Source organism: Cryptomeria japonica, unplaced genomic scaffold (assembly GCF_030272615.1).
Source record: "Cryptomeria japonica unplaced genomic scaffold, Sugi_1.0 HiC_scaffold_309, whole genome shotgun sequence".
NCBI lineage: Eukaryota > Viridiplantae > Streptophyta > Pinopsida > Cupressales > Cupressaceae > Cryptomeria > Cryptomeria japonica.
The window spans coordinates 102,501-122,500 of NW_026729131.1; the positions used below are offsets into that span (position 1 = coordinate 102,501).

At 57.4% G+C, this 20,000-nt stretch overlaps 1 non-coding gene across 1 annotated transcript; it reads right to left on the minus strand.

The window, feature by feature from the left end:
* Nucleotides 1-3,157: 3,157 nt before the first annotated feature.
* LOC131870266 (5S ribosomal RNA) lies at nucleotides 3,158-3,276 on the minus strand. The gene has a single exon (XR_009368589.1). It is a non-coding gene; the product is annotated as a 5S ribosomal RNA (ribosomal RNA).
* Between the last annotated feature and the right edge of the window lie 16,724 nt (nucleotides 3,277-20,000).

Genomic DNA, 20,000 nt, shown 5'->3' on the forward strand with positions numbered 1-20,000 from the left:
TGCCCACCACGGTGCGCAACGCCGGTGGGCACCCGGGAGTGCTTCGAAGTGTGCTCCAAGGTGCTGCGTGCACGTTGTCGGAGCCCGGTTTGCCCCGGGTGCGCACCTCGCGTGCACCTTCGTCGGGGTGGGCACCTTGGCTGGGTTTGCCCCGGCTGCGCTCCGAAGCGGGGTTATTGGAGCGCCGCCTCTTTTTTTGTCGGAGCGTTTGGTGGGGTTTCTCGCATTGGCTCTTCCGAGGCCCGGTTGCCACCCTGGCGCGCACGAAGTCGGAAGTAGGGTTAATTGCCCGGGTGCGCACCTTTGCCAGGGTGGGCACCTTACCTGGGCTGCGCACCAGGGCGGGCTCAAGATGGCACGCGCGTTCCGTTTTTTTCACTATCTTTCAAAACGGAAATTTTAAAATCTCCTTTTTTTTTTGCCTTTTCTGGAAATTAGTGAAGGCAGCGCATCAAAGGTGCGCACCTCGCTGCCCACCTTGGTGTGCTCTGAGGTGCGCACCCGGGAGCGCTACGAAGTGTGCTCCAAGGTGCGGCGTGCACGTTGTCGGAGCCCGGTTTGCCCCGGGTGCGCACCTCGCCTGCACCTTGGCCGGGGTGGGCACCTTGGCTGGGTTTGCCCAGGGTGCGCTCCGAAGCGGGGTTACTGGAGCGCCCCCTCTTTTTTTGTCAGAGCGTTTGGTGGGGTTTCTCGCATTGGCTCTTCCCAGGCCCGGTTGTTGGGTGCGCTCCCACCCTGGCGCGCGCGAAGTTGGAAGTTGGGTTAATTGCCCGGGCGCGCACCTTCGCCAGGGTGGGCACCTTGGTGCGCACACCTTGGCTGGGCTGCGCACCAGGGCGGGCTCAAGATGGCACCAGCATTCCCTTTTTCTCACTATCTTTCAAAACGGAAATTTTAAAATCTCGTTTTTTTTTTGCCTTTTATGGAAATTAGTGAAGGCATCGCATCAAAGGTGCGCACCTCGCTGCCCACCTTGGTGTGCTCCGAGGTGCCCACCACGGTGCGCAACGCCGGTGCGAACCCGGGAGCGCCCCGATGTGTGCTCCAAGGTGCGGCGTGCACGAAGTCGGACCCCGGTTTGCCCCGGGTGCGCACCTCGCGTGCACCTTGGTGCGCACACCTTGGCTGGGTTGCGCGGCCTGGTGGGCACCATGGTGCGCACCAAGGAGCGCTCCGAAGTGTGCTCCAAGGTGCGGCGTGCACGAAGTCGGAGCCCGGTTTGCCCCGGGTACGCACCTCGCGTGCACCTTCGCCGGGGTGGGCACCTCGGCTGGGTTGCGCGCCCTGGTGCGCACCAAGGAGCGCTCCGAAGTGTGCTCCAAGGTGCGGCGTGCACGAAGTCGGAGCCCGGTTTGCCCCGGGTGCGCACCTTCGCCGCGGTGCGCACCATGGCGTGCACGAAGTCGGAGCCCGGTTTGCCCCGGGTGCACACCTCGCGTGCACCTTCGGCGGGGTTGCGCGCCCTGGTGGGCACCATGGTGCGCACCAAGGAGCGCTCCGAAGTGTGCTCCAAGGTGCGGCGTGCACGAAGTCGGAGCCCGGTTTGCCCCGGGTGCGCACCTCGCGTGCACCTTCGGCGGGGTTGCGCGCCCTGGTGGGCACCATGGTGCGCACCAAGGAGCGCTCCGAAGTGTGCTCCAAGGTGCGGCGTGCACGAAGTCGGAGCCCGGTTTGCCCCGGGTGCGCACCTCGCGTGCACCTTCGCCGCGGTGGGCACCATGGCGTGCACGAAGTCGGAGCCCGGTTTGCCCCGGGTGCGCACCTCGCGTGCACCTTCGCCGGGGTGGGCACCTCGGCTGGGTTGCGCGCCCTGGTGCGCACCAAGGAGCGCTCCGAAGTGTGCTCCAAGGTGCGGCGTGCACGAAGTCGGAGCCCGGTTTGCCCCGGGTGCGCACCTCGCGTGCACCTTCGCCAGGGTGGGCACCTCGGTGCGCACACCTTCTCAATGTTTTCTTGCCTTTTCTGGAAATTGGTGAAGGCAGCGCATCAAAGGTGCGCACCTCGGTGTGCTCCGAGGTGCGAACCCGAGAGCGCTCCGAGGTGCCCACGAAGTCGAAAGTCGGGTTAATTGCATTGTTTTCCCCGGGTGCGCTCCGAGGTGCGCAACATCGGCGCGCACCAAGGAGGGCTCCGAAGTGTGCTCCAAGGTGCGCACGATGGCGTGCACCTCTGGTGCGCACGATTCGGAGCTCGGTTTGACCGGGGTGCGCACACCTTGGCTGGGTTGCGCACCTTTTGTGCGCTCCAAGGTGCGCACGAAGTCGGAGCTCGGTTTGCCCCGGGTGCGCACCTTCGCCAGGGTGCGCACCTTGATGCGCACGCCTTGGCTGGGCTGCGCACCTTGGTGGGCGCCATGGTGCGCACCTTTCGTGCGCTCCAAGGTGCGCACGAAGTCGGAGCTCGGTTTGCCCCGGGTGCGCACCTTGGTGGGCGCCATGGTGCACTCCGAGGTGCCCAAGATTGGTGCGCACCAAGGAGCGCTTCGAAGTGCGCTCCAAGGTGCGCGCGAAGTCGAAAGTTGGGTTAATTGTCCGGTTTGCCTCGGGTGCGCACCTTGCGTGCACCTTCGCCAGGGTGGGCGCCTTGGTGCGCACACCTTGGCTGGGCTGCGCACACCTTGGCACCCGCGTTTCCTTCATTTTAAATTTTTTTTTTTTACAATCTCTCAAGTGGGAAATTCTATAATCTCAACTTTTTTTGCCTTTTCAGGAAACTTTTGAATGGAGCGCATCATTGGTGCGCTCCGAAGTGTGCTCCAAAGCTCTCTCCAGCTGCGTGCACCTGCCCCGGCCGCGCACCCGGCCCCGCCCAGCTTCGCTCACCTGTCCCGGGCGTCTGGTGCGGAACCTTAGAGTAAGAAACATCACCGTGCACCTTGGCCAACGTGCGCGACTCGACCGAGCGCGCACTGGCCGAGGTGCACACCGATTTCACCTGGGTGCGCGCGCAGCACCTCGGGCACACCGGGGTGCGCGCACAACGCCCGGGTTGCACCGTGGCCTGTGTGCTCGGGGCGCCTCGGGTGCGCGCTCGGTGTCGCCCCCGCGCGCGCGGTAGTGCGGGCAGCGCACCCCGGCCCGGCCCGGCCCCGACGAGAACGCAAACGGGCAAAAGGTTTATTCAAATAGCATTGCGACGCCCGGCGAAAAACTAAAAAAGGGTGCAACACCGGGACTTCCCGGGAGGTCACCCATCCCAGTACTACTCCGGCCCAAGCGCGCTTAACTGCGGAGTTCTGATGGGATCCGGTGCACTAACGCTGGTATGATCGCACCCGTTATGAGCTTGTCGCAGTGTGTACTTAGCAAACCGCGACCCACGTGCGAATCCACCCCGGCCACCCACCCCCGTCGAGGTGCACACCCTCCCTCGCGAAGTGCGCCCCGTTCGCCAAGTGTGAGCCCTGCCCGGGTGCGCGCACCTTGCTAGGGCGTCGGGTGTGCACCCGGCCCGGCCTACGTGCGTGCACCTGGAGGGGGCGTCGTGTGCGTGCAGTGTCCCGTCTGCAACGCGGTGCCCACACACCACCTCGGGCGCAACGACCTGCGCTCACATGTGGGCCGAGTGCACCTTGGTGCATGTTCGGGGCGCCTCGGGTGCACGCTCGATCTTGCCCCGGTGCACCAAGGCGCTCGGTTTGCCCCGGGTGCGCACTTGGTGCAAGGTGGGCACCCAAAATAGGGATCAAGCACCAAAACACAAGTTTCGGGATGCAAAATGGGACCCAAGGACCACAAATGCGTTCCAAGACCCATGATGGGTCCACGAGAACAAAAATGTGTTCCGAGACTTAATAAACAAATATTGGGTTTTAGGAGAAGAAACATGCTCTGATGCCCAAAACGAGAATCGACCCCGAAAAGGCCACAGGCCAAAAGTGGGATGCGAGACAAAAAAAAATGGGACCCGAGGACCAAAATTGGGTTCCCAGGTCGAAGACAGGGCAACCGGACAAGAAACGACCTCTAAGGCTCGAAATGAGTCCCGACGACTAAAACTTGACAAGAAGCACCCATCAGGCACCCAACTCGACACCCATGGGATGCCGACCCACCCGGGCTTCCACCTAGCACACCTTGGCACCCACCCACCCTCGCACCCAACCTCGCACCCAACTTAGCACCTTTGAACCCACATTGGCACTCACCCTGACCCTGGCACCTTGGAACCCACATTGGCACTCACCTTGACCCTGGCACCCACCTTTGCACTCACCTTGGGACCCACCCTGGCTCCCACCTCGGCACCCACCCAGACACCCACCTTGGTTCCTTGGCACCCACCTTGGATCCTTGGCACCCACCCCGACACCCACCTTGGCACGCAACTTGGCTACTTGCCACCCACCTTGGCTCCTTGACGCCCACCCCGACAACCACCCCGTGACCTACCCTGGCTAGGGTTGGTGCACACCCACCCTGGTGCCCACCTTGGCACCCACCCTATGACCCACCTTGGCACGCACCTTAGTACCCACCCCGTTACCCACCCTAGGACCCACCCCGTGACCCACCTTGGCCAGGGTGGGTGCACCCACCCTGGTGCCCACCTTGGCACCCACCCATCCTAGCACCCAGCCTGTGACCGGGCTTGGAACCCAACCTTGCACCCGCACCCGTCTTGGCCAGTGTGGGTGCGCACCCATCCTGGCACCCACGTTGTGACACACCCTTTAACCCACGCACCCTAGCACCCACGTTGGCACCCACCTTGGAACCCAACCTAGCAACTTGGCACCCACCCCGTGACCCACCTTGGCATCCACCATAGCAGTCGCCGACTTGGCACCCACCTCGGCACCCACCTTGACACTTGTGGACCCACCTTGCCACTGACCCTAGCATCGACCCATCCTAGCACCCACCCTGGCACCTTTGCACCCTAGCACTCACCCATCCTAGCACCTAACCTGTGACCCACCTTGACACTCACCCTCGCACCCACCTTGGAACCCAACCTAGCACCCACCCACCCTGACACCAACCCTAGCACCTACCCACCCTTGCACCCACCCTGTGACCCATCTTGGCACCCACCCATCCTACCACTCAACCTATCACCCACCTTCTCACCCACCTTGGCATCCACCTTAGCACCCACCCACACTGGCACCTTGGCACCCACCTCGGGCAAGGTGGGTGCACACCCACCCTGGCACCCAATTTAGAACCCACCGAGCATGTTACCCACCTTGGCACCCACATTGCAGCCCACCCTAGTACCCACCCTATGACCCACATTGGCATCCACACCCTAGCACCCAGGCACCTCGACACCCGCCTTGACACCCACCCTAGCACTGAACCTGTGACCCACCTTGGAACTCACCCTAGAACCCACCCACCCTGTGAACCACCTTGGCATCCACCTTAGCACCCACCCACCTTGGCACCCACTCTAGCACTCACCCATCCTAACACCCAACTTGTTACCCACCTTGGCACCCGCCCTCGCGTCCACCTTGAAACCCACCCTAGCACCCACCCACGCAGGAGCCCACCTTGGCACCCAACCTAACACCCACGCATCCTGGCACCCAACTTGTGACCCACCTTGGAACCCACCCTAGTACCCACCTTTGAACCCACTATATCACCAACCCACCTTGGCACCCACCCTATGACCCTCTTTGGAATCCACCCTAGCACGCACCCACCCTGGCACCCACCATGGAGCGCACCCTAGCACCCACCCACCTCGGCACGCACCTCAACACCCACCTTGGTGTGCGCACTGCGCCAACCTCTCAAAGACCCTATGTGGTGCGCTCCAAAGTGTACACCTTTGGTGCGCTCCAAGGTGCGCACCTTTGGTGCACACCGAGGTGCACACCAAAGTGTGCACCGAGGTGAGCACCAAAGTGCACTCCAGGGTGCACACCAAGGCGTGCACCTTTGGTGCGGTCAATGCAAACGAATTCGGAAGTTGGGGTCGATGTCCTAATCGCTGCTGCAGACTACACGTATGAGAATCGGACAAATAGCTTTATATAGGGGAGGTGTTGCGTTTGATGGGTCGACTCCCCTGGTTGTGTGCACTGCACCAACTTCAAAGACCCTGTCTTGTTTAAGAAGTCAAAAGTTGGGGTGGATGTCCTAATCATTGCTGCAGTCTACGCATGTATGAGAATCAGACAAATAGCTTATATAGGGGAGGTGTTGCATTCGGTGGGTTGACTCCCCTGGTTGTGCGCACTGCGCCAACCTCAAAGACCCCGCATAGCAGAAGAAGTCGGAAGTCGGATTTTGGTGAGCACCAAGGCGTGCACCTTTGGTGCGGTCAACGCAGACGAATTCAGAAGTTGGGGTGGATGTCCTAATCGTTGTTGCAGGCTACACATGTATGAGAATCAGACAAATAGCTTATATAGGGGAGGTGTTGGGTTTGATGGGTCAACTCCCTTGGTTGTGCGCATTACGCCAACCTCAAAGACCTTGTTTTCGTTAAGAAGTCAAAAGTTGGGGTCAATGTCCTAATGGCTCCTGCAGGCTACACATGTATGAGAATCGGACAAATAGCTTATATAGGGGAGGTGTTGGGTTTGATGGGTCGACTCCCCTGGTTGTGCGCATTACGTCAACCTCAAAGACCTTGTTTTCGTTAAGAAGTCAAAAGTTGGGGTCGATGTCCTAATTGCTCCTGTAGACTACACATGTATGAGAATCAGACAAATAGCTTATATAGGGGAGGTGTTGGGTTTGATGGGTTGACTCCCCTAGTTGTTCGCATTACACCAACCTCAAAGACCTTGTTTTCGTTTAGAAGCCGAAAGTTGGGGTCGATGTCCTAATTGCTCCTGCAGGCTACGCATGTATGAGAATCAGACAAATAGCTTATATAGGGGAGGTGTTGGGTTTGATGGGTCGACTCCCCTGGTTGTGCGCATTGCGCCAACCTCAAAGACCCTGCATTGCGGATGAAGTCGAAAGTCAGAGTTTGGTGTGCTACAAGGTGTGGTCGAAGGTGCTCACCTAGGTGTGCACCTTTGGAGCACAGGAAAAGTGCCCTCCAAAAGTGCGCACCTTTGGAGTGCACAAAAGTGCCCTCCAAAAGTGCGCACCTTTGGAGCGCAGAAAAGTGCCCTCCAAAAAGTGCCCTCCAAAAGTGCGCACCTTTGGAGCGCAGAAAAGTGCCCTCCAAAAAGTGCCCTCCAAAAGTGCGCACCTTTGGAGCGCAGAAAAGTGCCCTCCAAAAAGTGCCCTCCAAAAGTGCGCACCTTTGGAGCGCAGAAAAGTGCCCTCCAAAAGTGCGCACCTTTGGAGCGCAGAAAAGTGCCCTCCAAAAAGTGCCCTCCAAAAGTGCGCACCTTTGGAGCGCAGAAAAGTGCCCTCCAAAAAGTGCCCTCCAAAAGTGCGCACCTTTGGAGCGCAGAAAAGTGCCCTCCAAAAAGTGCCCTCCAAAAGTGCGCACCTTTGGAGCGCAGAAAAGTGCCCTCCAAAAAGTGCCCTCCAAAAGTGCGCACCTTTGGAGCGCAGAAAAGTGCCCTCCAAAAAGTGCCCTCCAAAAGTGCGCACCTTTGGAGCGCAGAAAAGTGCCCTCCAAAAGTGCGCACCTTTGGAGCGCACAAAAGTGCCCTCCAAAAGTGCGCACTTTTGGTGCGCACCAAGGCGCTGGTTCGGTCGTTGCAGGCGAGTTCGGAAGTTGGGGTCGATGTCCTGAGCGGAGGTGCAAACTACACAGGTGTCGGAATCGGACAAATAGCTTATATAGGGGAGGTGTATGCTTCGATGGGTCGACTCCCCAGGTTGAGCGCACCGCGCCAACCTCAAAGACCCTACGGTATGGATGAAGTCGGAAGTTGGGTCCGATGACCAATTCGATTAGTAGGTATGCTCATGAGGTCGGAATTTGGGTCCGATGACCTGCCATGTGCAGGAAGGCGAATGTTGACACTGTGCGTTGCAAGGTGCACACCAAGGCGCTGGTGCGGTCTTTTTAGTCGAGTTCGGAAGTTGGGGTCGATGTCCTGATCGGAGGTGCAAGCTACACAGGTGTGGGAATCGGACAAATAGCTTATATAGGGGAGGTGTATGCTTCGTTGGGTCGACTCCCCGGGTTGAGCGCACCGCGCCAACCTCAAAGACCCTACGGTATGGATGAAGTCGGAAGTTGGGTCCGATGACCGATTCGATATGTAGGCATACTCGCGAGGTCGGAATTTGGGTCCGATGACCTGCCACGTGCAGGAAGGCGAATGTTGGCACTGTGCGTTGCAAGGTGCGCACCAAGGCGCTGGTTCGGTCGTTGGAGGCGAGTTCGGAAGTTGGGGTCGATGTCTTGATCGGAGGTGCAAACTACACAGGTGTGGGAATCGGACAAATAGCTTATATAGGGGAGGTGTATGCTTCGTTGGGTCGACTCCCCGGGTTGAGCGCACCGCGCCAACCTCAAAGACCCTACGGTATGGATGAAGTCGGAAGTTGGGTCCGATGACCGATTCGATATGTAGGCATACTCGCGAGGTCGGAATTTGGGTCCGATGACCTGCCATGTGCAGGAAGGCGAATGTTGGGACTGTGCGTCGCAAGGTGCGCACCAAGGCGCTGGTGCCGTCGTTGCAGTCGAGTTCGGAAGTTGGGGTCGATGTCCTGGTCAGAGGTGCAAACTACACAGGTGTGGGAATCGGACAAATAGCTTATATAGGGGAGGTGTATGCTTCGATGGGTCGACTCCCTGGGTTGAGCGCACCGCGCCAACCTCAAAGACCCTACAGTATGGATGAAGTCGGAAGTTGGGTCCGATGACCGATTCGATACGTAGGCATATTGGCGAGGTCTGAATTTGTGTCCGATGACCTGCCATGCGCAGGAAGGCGGAATTTGGGTCCGATGACCGAGTTGATGGCGTGCCATGCGCAGAAAGGCGGAATTTGGGTCCGATGACCGAGTTGATGTTGATGGCCCGCCATGCACAGGAAGGCGGAATTTGGGTCCGATGACCGATTTGAAGGCGTGCCATACGCAAAAAGGCGGAGTTTGGGTCCGATGACCGAGTTGATATTGATGGCCCGCCATGCGCAGGAAGGCGGAATTTGGGTCCGATGACCTGACATACGCATGGAGTCCGACTCGGGGGCCGATGTTCGATTCGATGACTTGCATTGTGGGTAAAGTCGGAAGTTGTGGTCTTTGACCCGATTCGATGACCAGACTTCGGCTGCTTGAGAATCGGACAAATAACTTATATAGGGGAGGTAGTGTTCTCGAGCATCCTCCCCCCGTGCCCGTTTATGTCGATTGATGCTGGTGCTCGACTGGTTGGAGCGCTCGGATGCAAAAATCTTGCACCAGGATTTATCGATTGTGATGGACACGGCAAGTCTCCTGATTGCTATGCAGGAGCTCATCGTGAATCTCTATGCGGCCTTGGTATGGACTCGACCTGCGGAATGGTTCGGCAATGGTAGTCGCTCCAACACGTCCTTGCAATGGCCACAGAGGTGATTCGACTAGAGCTCCAGTCTAGCTTTTGGGTTGCTTGGCGGACTGGTATAGCCGCGATCGAGTTCCGGCCATGAACGTTTTAGATAGCTCTTGGGCTTTCTGGGACGGAAGTCGGAAGTTTGGGCTGTTGTCCGATTTGATGACCATTCTTCGGATGTGTGAGAATCGGACAAATAACTTATATAGGGGACTGTGTTGTCTCACGCAGCCCCCTCCGTGCCCCTCTATCTCGACCGATGTTGGTGCTTGAAAGGGTTGGGATCGCTCGGATTTATAAACGTGCACCACCATTTGTCGAGTGTGAGGGACGCGGCAGGTCTCCTAAATGCTATGCGGGCGCTCTCTGAGAATCTCTATCCGGCCTCGACACAGACTAGTCTTGCTGAATGGTTTGGCACTGGTAGTCGATCCAACACGTCGTTGTTGTGGCCGCCTAGGCGATTCGATTCGAGCCCCCGTCTAGCTTTTGGGTTGCTTGGCGGATTTTGCCCTATCCGCAAGTGAGCTCGGTCCCTAAACGTTCGAGAAACCCGATTGCTATGCGCCGACTCTCTTTCTTGCGAGCCTCCATCTAGCTTTTGGGTCTCTACGGAACGGAAGTCGGAATCTGGGACCGTTGTTTGATTCGACGAGGCAGACTACGGTTGTGCGAGAATCGGACAAATAACTTATATAGGGGATGTCACGGGCTTTGGGAGTTAAGCCTGTGCGGCACCGACAAGTCCCGACCCGACTCGGATCCGTTCAAGGTCAGAGACCTTCGGCCTACGCCTCGTCCCTTCCAATATTGCGCTAAAGCGGAATGCACAATGAAAATGCAGATCGACTTGCTCCCAGAATGCATAAAAGGATACGATGCAATGCGGAATAAAATAGACAACACAACATTCAAAGGTGGGGCGAGGTGCCCATATCCTTTATTATTATCCTCAAAGATTACAATGCTGGATAGAACTCGGTATTGAGAAATACCGGTCGCCCCCAAATGGATTGCCCAGCCAGCCAATCTGACTCGAACAGGTTACAAAGAGTCCCTTCGACTCAGACTGGGATCGGCTCGCTCGAGAGGAGAACCAGTTAGCTCCTCGAGGTGCCAGATCGCCAAGTCACAAGACCCCAATGCTCGCCTGAGCAATAAAGTCCCTCGCTGCAATACTCGCACTCAGACTTGCGACGCCGAAGACTCGCATCTGTCTGCTCGTCTGCTCGCTGCCGAATGCTTGATCGCTGATGATCCTGATTCTGAATCTGCTTCTGCTTTTTTTTTGCCAAGAATGAGCATCCCGCTCATCTTATATACTGGAGGGTCGGACCCAAATAAAAGAGCCGTTGGGCGGATAGGGCCGGCCCAAAAGGAATCCCGCCAATGGAAAATTAGCGCCCATATAGGTCCGGACTCATATGAGTTAAGTCCGCGCTAAGAAGAACATCGGCCAAGTCCCATGTCGGCCCCCGCCAAAGAAATAAAACATATCGGCCCCGCCGATGAAATGAATTAAGTCGGCTGTGTGAAACACCAACTCCATGTCGGCTATGCAAAAGAAAGAGTTCCGATGCAAAATGGAACCCCACTAAGGCTGGACCCGATCCAAAAACTGTGCACGTATTCTGCCCAATGCAGACCCGTTACATCCTCCCCCACTAAACTAGTGGCGGCGCCCTCGACGCCAGCACCCCTGCACAAAGCACTGGGAGGCATTGACCCAGAAATCTACTCCTGTCTGGGCGGGTTCCTCCTGGAGAGGAACTCCATGATTATCTCCTCGTCTCGCCATAACGACTCACTGCGTTCCCAGGAAGCGGAGTCGCGTCCCTGTCCTTCGAACATCACCAAGAACTCACGGATGCCGTTCTTGCCTCCTCCTCGTGTTCGCATTGCAAGGACCTGGCTGACTCTGCGGTCCGGATTGTCCAACACATTCGCCGGGCCTCTGTTCGGAATATTTCTTATCAGATCTTCGTCATCTGGACCAAAGACTTCGCCGGGTAGACGAAGCAATCTGTCCCAAAGTGGTTCATACGGCCTTGTCTCATGTTCCTCCCAGGTCCAGTGATCCACGGCCTCAGAACAACTCGCCATGATTTCCAAGGATTTCCGAGTACTCTCTTCGTCGGATAGATTGGTGCTACCTCCGATCGACATCAAGTCGCCATAACGGATTATTCCCTGTCGATCCCAAGTGGTGAAGATATCATCTTCACAAAGAGCCTCATTGAACCCAATGAAGTCTGGAAAGGTATCAATGTGTAACTGAACAGGTCCCCCTTCTTGTCTCCTGAAAGTGAGGGATGCTGAAGTGAAACTTCCTGCCTGTGCCTGTTCAGGAGAAGTGACATCGCCCTGCGATCCACCTCCTCTAGCCATGACATCCCGGGTAGGTCGGGATTCTTCATCATCATTCGCATGCTGGTTTATCAAACGTAAGGTGCCCAATCTCATCTTGGTGCTCACCTCGGGAATGTCTTGATTCATGACTTCCCTAGCTGCGACGATCTTAACATCGTCCAAGCAGGCCAACCCCTGCGGCTCTGCTCCTACCGGCTTGCAAACAAACTTGTGTGCCAACAATTCCGCCAACTGATCCAGTTTGGCGCTGAAAGGATCTGCCTTGGCTTCTGGCTGTTCCATCCAGACCCAACGTTGCAAAGCTTCCGAACAACTTGCCACGAGCTCGGATGCACGGGGGTAGTCTTCCGATCGAAATTCTCCTCCAGAACCGAGAACTAGCAAATCTCTCAAGGAGATGACTCCGCTGTTCTCCCATCTATCCAAGATGTCTACCTCCGAGTAGATGTCTGGCAACTCGGCGGACCCTGTCAAGATCTCGAAATCCACATAAAGTCGGGCTGAGCCTCCTCTCAGTCGTCGGAACAAAAGACTGGTGGTTCGAGTGTTGGTAAGGAAGTCGTTCCCCAACGGTTCCTTTGGCTGCTTTGTTTTGTCCCGCCTAATCCTTTCGAACTCATACAGGCCAAGCAAGACATCCTTCGATGTCGTCTCGCCCCGGTTCGGTACAGTAAGAGCTGATCTCTCTATCAAAACTCTTTTCAGCAACTCAAATGCTGTCTGCTGCTTATCGCCCCATTTCCATCCGCGGTCCTTCTTCAACAGATCCGTCAAGGGGCTCGCAATCCGGGAATAGCCTGCTACAAACTTGCGATAGTAGTTAGCTAAACCAAGGAACTGTCTCACCTCATGCACATTGCGAAGCGGCTCCCAGTCTCGGATTGCCTGAAGCTTCTCCGGGTCTGGTCGGATCTGGCCATGACCAAGAATATGGCCCAGAAACGGCACTTCCTCCTGCGCAAAAGCACACTTTTCCTTCTTTGCGAACAGCTGATGTTCTCTCAACAAAGCAAACACCTCCTGAAGGTGCCGCTTGTGTTCCTCCATGTCTCGACTGTATACCAAAATGTCATCCAGATACACAACAACGCACTTGTCCAATAATGAGCGAAACACATCGTTCATCAAGGTGCTGAAGGTTGCAGGAGCGTTAGTGAGACCAAAAGGCATAACCAAGAATTCATAGCTACCATACCTCGTCGTGATCGCGGTCTTCTCCTCATCACCTGGCGCGATCCTGATCTGATAGTAACCCTGCCTCAGGTCCAACTTGGTGAACACTCTTGCATCGACCAGTCGATCAAAGCTATCCGCTATGAGAGGTAACGGATACTTGTTCTTGATGGTGAGCTTGTTCAAAGCTCGATAGTCCACACACATCCGAAGGCTTCCATCCTTCTTGCGCTGGAACAATACTGGAGCAGCATAAGGTGATCTGGAGGGACGCAAGTATCCTGCCTCAGCGAGCTCTGCCAACTGCTTCCTCAACTCTTCCATCTCTGGTGCGGAGAGTCGATAAGGAGCCTTCGCTGGTGGTCTTGCCCCTGACTCCAGTTCGATCCTGTGATCAACGTGCCTCCTCGGTGGTAACACAGCTGGGAGCTGGTCTGGCATAACATCCGCAAACTCGGACAACACATCCTGGATCGCCGAGGTGTTAGAGGGTCCTGACGACTCTCCTTCATCCCAATCTCCAATCAGTGCGGCCAAAAACAACTCCTCCTGCCTTCCCTTGCCAACCTGCTTAGCACTGAGCGCATTCAACAGGAGATCCTGTTCCACGCTCTTCATCATCGGAACCATACTTGGTCTGCTCGGATCCAATATCAGCAAACAGCTCAAGTGTGGCACCACAGCTGCTGATGCCGACCTCAAGAACTCCTGCCCGAGTATGAGATCGAACTCATTCATTCCAATGGCGATCAAATCAAGCACACCCTGCCACGACCCAACTCGGATGACTTCCTTATGGATCTCACCGCTCACCTGCTGCGCGGGTGCGGTCACCGCCTTGAACTGATTTGTAGTAGGCTCGATCTTGAGTCCAAGCTTCTTCGCTCGGGATGCGGAGATGTAGTTGTGGGTGGCACCTGAATCCACCATAGCTAGCACCTTCTTGTTGCCAAAGAAAGTCTCCACAAAACACAACTCGTGCTTATCGGCCACTTCGGTAGAATGTTGCACTGCATTCAGGAGTTGCAAGGTGCTCATTGCGGGCAACTTCTTCTCCTCGAACAACAGCGCGTTGATCCTACTCCGATCTGGACAGCTCCGTGCCCAGTGATCATCTTTGCCACAGATGAAACACCCTGGATCACGATCCTTCTTCTTCTCAGTCTGTGTGTGATCTTTCTTCTTCGGGTTGCCTTCTCCATTCGACTTCTTCGGTTTCTTCTTCCTGGGCTCGCCGTTAGGATCAGAAGGAGGTCCGCCTCCCTTCTTCTCTTTCCGGCGGAAGTTCTTCTTGTAGTCTGTTCGAGCTCCACCAAAGCCCCTAGCTGCATCGCCCTTATAATCGAGCAGCCCATCCGCAACTGTGATCGCCTCGGCCAAAGTCTGAACTTTCTGTCTCCTCAGCTCATCCTTCGCCCAGGGTTGCAGACCCTTAGTGAAGAGGAATAACTTCTCGAAGTCGCTCAACTTGGTGCATTCCAAATCCAACACCTGAAATGCCTTGACATACTCTCGAATAGTGCCAGTATGCTTGAGTTCATCGAACCTGGATCGGATGATCCAATCCGAATTCCCAGGTCGGAATTGATCATGAAGCGCTGCCTTCAAGTCAGCCCAGGACTTGATCGGTTTCACCGTCTTCCCAGCGCGTTCATCTGCCTGATGCGTTCGCCACCACAGCTTCGCACTGCCGGTAAGGTATGTTGCAATATCCTTGACCTGTGCCTCATCAGACGTCTTCGGTGCACACGACAGGTACTCCTCAACATCCCAGAAGAAATTATCAAGTGCCTTGTCATCGCGCTCACCGTCATAAGTTCCAACTCGAGTTGCCTTAGAACCATGCGTTCCTCCCTGCAACAACGAATGGAAGATCTGTTGCCCCTCTTTGAGGAAGCGGATCTCTTCCCTCAAAGACTCTATCTGTTCCGCCAGCTTCGACCACTCTGCCGTCATGCGCTCCTCGAGGTCGGACTGTTCCAGGTCCTCGAGTCGATTTTCATGGTCTTGGAGCCAATCGCGGTGCTTCGGATCTTTCCCCTTCGAAGACACCTTCGCAGCCTTACTCTCAGGTTGCACGACCTCCACTTCATGCTGACTATCTGTATCTGCCATCTTTCGATCTGCACAGCCCCGGATCTGATCCGAAGCTCTGATACCAACTGTCACGGGCTTTGGGAGTTAAGCCTGTGCGGCACCGACAAGTCCCGACCCGACTCGGATCCGTTCAAGGTCAGAGACCTTCGGCCTACGCCTCGTCCCTTCCAATATTGCGCTAAAGCGGAATGCACAATGAAAATGCAGATCGACTTGCTCCCAGAATGCATAAAAGGATACGATGCAATGCGGAATAAAATAGACAACACAACATTCAAAGGTGGGGCGAGGTGCCCATATCCTTTATTATTATCCTCAAAGATTACAATGCTGGATAGAACTCGGTATTGAGAAATACCGGTCGCCCCCAAATGGATTGCCCAGCCAGCCAATCTGACTCGAACAGGTTACAAAGAGTCCCTTCGACTCAGACTGGGATCGGCTCGCTCGAGAGGAGAACCAGTTAGCTCCTCGAGGTGCCAGATCGCCAAGTCACAAGACCCCAATGCTCGCCTGAGCAATAAAGTCCCTCGCTGCAATACTCGCACTCAGACTTGCGACGCCGAAGACTCGCATCTGTCTGCTCGTCTGCTCGCTGCCGAATGCTTGATCGCTGATGATCCTGATTCTGAATCTGCTTCTGCTTTTTTTTTTGCCAAGAATGAGCATCCCGCTCATCTTATATACTGGAGGGTCGGACCCAAATAAAAGAGCCGTTGGGCGGATAGGGCCGGCCCAAAAGGAATCCCGCCAATGGAAAATTAGCGCCCATATAGGTCCGGACTCATATGAGTTAAGTCCGCGCTAAGAAGAACATCGGCCAAGTCCCATGTCGGCCCCCGCCAAAGAAATAAAACATATCGGCCCCGCCGATGAAATGAATTAAGTCGGCTGTGTGAAACACCAACTCCATGTCGGCTATGCAAAAGAAAGAGTTCCGATGCAAAATGGAACCCCACTAAGGCTGGACCCGATCCAAAAACTGTGCACGTATTCTGCCCAATGCAGACCCGTTACAGGGGAGGTGTTGACTGGAGCATTCTCCCCCGTGCCCCTCTAACTCGACCAATGCTGGCGCTCGAACGGTGGTAGCGCTCGGATTTTCATTGAGCGCCAGCATTGGTCGATTTAGAGGGGCATGCGAGATTCCCGAATGCTATGCGAGGGCTCTAACGGAAATGTCTATTGGTTTCGGTATGGATGCAATTGCGAGTGGTTCGGCAAAGGTAGTCGTTCCGATGCGTCCATGTCGTGGCCAAATCGATAATTCGATTTGAGCCCTCGTATAGCATTTGGGTCTCTCGATGTGATTCCGCATTCCAGTCCCTTTGGGCACTGCTTGAGCCGCATCCCAGGGGGTTCCCTTCCCAATAATCTGCCTCGCAACCCGATTGCTATGCGGTGAGGCTCCTCGGCCGCCTCGGAACTATCTGTGTATCAGACGCATCGCGGGATAAGGGGTTGGCAACGGTAGTCGCCCCAAGCGCGTCCGATGCTTGGACCATTCCGAGGCGGCCCTGAAGCCTCTTCCGTCTAGCCGTTGGGTCCTTCTCGCCGCATCCCTCGCCTCGCACCCCGATTGCTATGCGGTGAGGCTCCTCGGCCGCCTCGGAACTATCTGTGTATCGGACGCGTCGCGGGATAAGGGGTTGTCACTGGTAGTCGCCCCAAGCGCGTCCGATGCTTGGACCATTCCGAGGCGGCCCTGAAGCCTCTTCCGTCTAGCCGTTGGGTCCTTCTCGCCGCATCCCTCGCCTCGCACCCCGATTGCTATGCGGTGAGGCTCCTCGGCCGCCTCGGAACTATCTGTGTATCGGACGCGTCGCGGGATAAGGGGTTGTCATTGGTAGTCGCCCCAAGCGCGTCCGATGCTTGGACCATTCCGAGGCGGCCCTGAAGCCTCTTCCGTCTAGCCGTTGGGTCCTTCTCGCCGCATCCCTCGCCTCGCACCCCGATTGCTATGCGGTGAGGCTCCTCGGCCGCCTCGGAACTATCTGTGTATCGGACGCGTCGCGGGATAAGGGGTTGTCACTGGTAGTCGCCCCAAGCGCGTCCGATGCTTGGACCATTCCGAGGCGGCCCTGAAGCCTCTTCCGTCTAGCCGTTGGGTCCTTCTCGCCGCATCCCTCGCCTCGCACCCCGATTGCTATGCGGTGAGGCTCCTCGGACGCCTCGGAACTATCTGTGTATCGGACGCGTCGCGGGATAAGGGGTTGTCACTGGTAGTCGCCCCAAGCGCGTTCGATGCTTGGACCATTCCGAGGCGGCCCTGAAGCCTCTTCCGTCTAGCCGTTGGGTCCTTCTCGCCGCATCCCTCACCTCGCACCCCGATTGCTATGCGGTGAGGCTCCTCGGCCGCCTTGGAACTATCTGTGTATCGGACGCGTCGCGGGATAAGGGGTTGTCACTGGTAGTCGCCCCAAGCGCGTCCGATGCTTAGACCATTCCGAGGCGGACCCGAAGCCTCTTCCGTCTAGCCGTTGGGTCCTTCTCGCCGCATCCTTCGCCTCGCACCCCGATTGCTATGCGGTGAGGCTCCTCGGCCGCCTCGGAACTATCTGTGTATCGGACGCGTCGCGGGATAAGGGGTTGTCACTGGTAGTCGCCCCAAGCGCGTCCGATGCTTGGACCATTCCGAGGCGGACCCGAAGCCTCTTCCGTCTAGCCGTTGGGTCCTTCTCGCCGCATCCCTCGCCTCGCACCCCGATTGCTATGCGGTGAGGCTCCTCGGCCGCCTTGGAACTATCTGTGTATCGGACGCGTCGCGGGATAAGGGGTTGTCACTGGTAGTCGCCCCAAGCGCGTCCGATGCTTGGACCATTCCGAGGCGGACCCGAAGCCTCTTCCGTCTAGCCGTTGGGTCCTTCTCGCCGCATCCCTCGCCTCGCACCCCGATTGCTATGCGGTGAGGCTCCTCGGCCGCCTTGGAACTATCTGTGTATCGGACGCGTCGCGGGATAAGGGGTTGTCACTGGTAGTCGCCCCAAGCGCGTCCGATGCTTGGACCATTCCGAGGCGGACTCGAAGCCTCTTCCGTCTAGCCGTTGGGTCCTTCTCGCCGCATCCCTCGCCTCGCACCCCGATTGCTATGCGGTGAGGCTCCTCGGCCGCCTTGGAACTATCTGTGTATCGGACGCGTCGCGGGATAAGGGGTTGTCACTGGTAGTCGCCCCAAGCGCGTCCGATGCTTGGACCATTCCGAGGCGGCCCCGAAGCCTCTTCCGTGTAGCCGTTGGGTCCTTCTCGCCGCATCCCTCGCCTCGCACCCCGATTGCTATGCGGTGAGGCTCCTCGGCCGCCTTGGAACTATCTGTGTATCGGACGCGTCGCGGGATAAGGGGTTGTCACTGGTAGTCGCCCCAAGCGCGTCCGATGCTTGGACCATTCCGAGGCGGCCCCGAAGCCTCTTCCGTGTAGCCGTTGGGTCCTTCTCGCCGCATCCCTCGCCTCGCACCCCGATTGCTATGCGGTGAGGCTCCTCGGCCGCCTTGGAACTATCTGTGTATCGGACGCGTCGCGGGATAAGGGGTTGTCACTGGTAGTCGCCCCAAGCGCGTCCGATGCTTGGACCATTCCGAGGCGGACCTGAAGCCTCTTCCCTCTAGCCGTTGGGGCTTTCTCGCCGCATCCCTCGCCTCGCACCCTGATTGCTATGCTGTGAGGCTCCTCGGCCGCCTTGGAACTATCTGTGTATCGGACGCATCGCGGGATAAGGGGTTGGCAGTGGTAGTCGCCCCAAGCGCATCCGATGCTTGGACCATTCCGAGGCGGCCCTGCAGCCTCTTCCGTCTAGCCGTTGGGGCCATCTCGCCGCATCCCCCACCTCGCACCACGATTGCTATGCGGTGAGGCTCCTTGGCCGCCTCGGAACTATCTGTGTATCGGACGCATCGCGGGATAAGGGGTTGTCACTGGTAGTCGCCCCAAGCGCGTCCGATGCTTGGACTATTCCGAGGCGGCCCTGCAGCCTCTTCCGTCTAGCCGTTGGGGCCATCTCGCTGCATCCCCCACCTCCTCGGCCGCCTCGGAACTATCTGTGTATCGGACGCATCGCGGGATAAGGGGTTGGCAGTGGTAGTCGCCCCAAGCGCGTCCGATGCTTGGACTATTCCGAGGCAGCCCTGCAGCCTCTTCCGTCTAGCCTTTGGGGCCATCTCGCCGCATCCCTCGCCTCGCACCCCGATTGCTATGCGGTGAGGCTCCTCGGCCGCCTGGGAACTATCTTCGTATCGGACGCATCGCGGGATAAGGGGTTGTCACTGGTAGTCGCCCCAAGCGCGTCCGATGCTTGGACTATTCCGAGGCGGCCCTGTGGCCTCTTCCGTCTAGCCGTTGGGGCCATCTCGCCGCATCCCCCACCTCGCACCCCGATTGCTATGCGGTGAGGCTCTTCGGCCGCCTTGGAACTATCTTCGTATCGGACGCATTGCGGGATAAGGGGTTGTCACTGGTAGTGGCCCCAAGCGCGTCCGATGCTTGGACTATTCCGAGGCGGCCCTGCAGCCTCTTCCGTCTAGCCGTTGGGGCCATCTCGCCGCATCCCCCACCTCGCACCCCGATTGCTATGCGGTGAGGCTCCTCGGCCGCCTTGGAACTATCTTCGTATCGGACGCATCGCGGGATAAGGGGTTGTCACTGGTAGTCGCCCCAAGCGCGTCTGATGCTTGGACTATTCCGACGCGGCCCTGTGGCCTCTTCCGTCTAGCCGTTGGGGCCATCTCGCCGCATCCCCCACCTCGCACCCCGATTGCTATGCGGTGAGGCTCCTCGGCCGCCTTGGAACCATCTTCGTATCGGACGCATCGCGGGATAGGGGGCTGTCACTGGTAGTCGCCCCAAGCGTGTCCGATGCTTGGACCATTCCTAGGCGGCCCTGAAGCCTCTTCCGTCTAGCCGTTGGGGCCTTCCCGCCCCATCCCTCGCCTCGCACCCCCGATTGC